Raw genomic sequence first — 758 nt, forward strand, 5'->3', positions numbered from 1 at the left:
GGAGGTCAGGCGGTACGATGACATACTGATTGTAATGCACACAACCGGTATAGCTATCGCAAAAGGAATTGCAGTGGTCAGAGGAATAATGCAGTGACTGAGCGTTAACTAAAGCTTACTTTTCACAAACGTGTGGCTAACACACTCGATAATGTGACAGATAACAAATTATTCAGGGTGACCAAATAATCTAATTCAGTGGTAGTATTTATGTGCCTGTTGTAGGATTTTTCTGTTTTGTTACAAATATAAAAAATGTGCGCAATTGGTATTAAGCGCTGGTATCACGCTCAGGTACGAAGGCCTAAATTTAAGGCTTCAAGGTTAGCGTGATGGGGGATTCTATAGCGACGATTGCGATTGCAAGAAAAAAGGAAAGGTCAGAAAATATATCCCACTGTCATATCTCTTGGCGGTGGCTTTATGAATATTCGCTAGGACAACATAAAGTCTGGGCAAGAAAGTAAATGGTAAATCGTCGCCACTTCATGTGTTTTTCTAATATCTCGTGATTGTCTAAAGCTTGCTTTGCAATTGCGGCTCTGCCCTTGAGAACCGCAGCATTTTGAATTTTTGTTTGGGTTTTGATTTGACTGTTGTTTTTAACTAATAAATGTATTTTTTTCTAATTTCAGAGATAATTCAACTCATCGAACCGGTTCGAGAATCGGTTCAAGCTCCCGAACCGGTTCGCGTACCGGTTCGGTACGTGATTTTGTCGAACCGGAACTGAACCGGAACGAAATTATTTCACCCGA

Source organism: Haemaphysalis longicornis, unplaced genomic scaffold, assembly GCF_048455015.1.
Source record: "Haemaphysalis longicornis isolate Haplotype H1 unplaced genomic scaffold, Haemaphysalis longicornis Haplotype H1 scaffold_6, whole genome shotgun sequence".
NCBI classification, from domain to species: Eukaryota; Metazoa; Arthropoda; class Arachnida; order Ixodida; family Ixodidae; genus Haemaphysalis; species Haemaphysalis longicornis.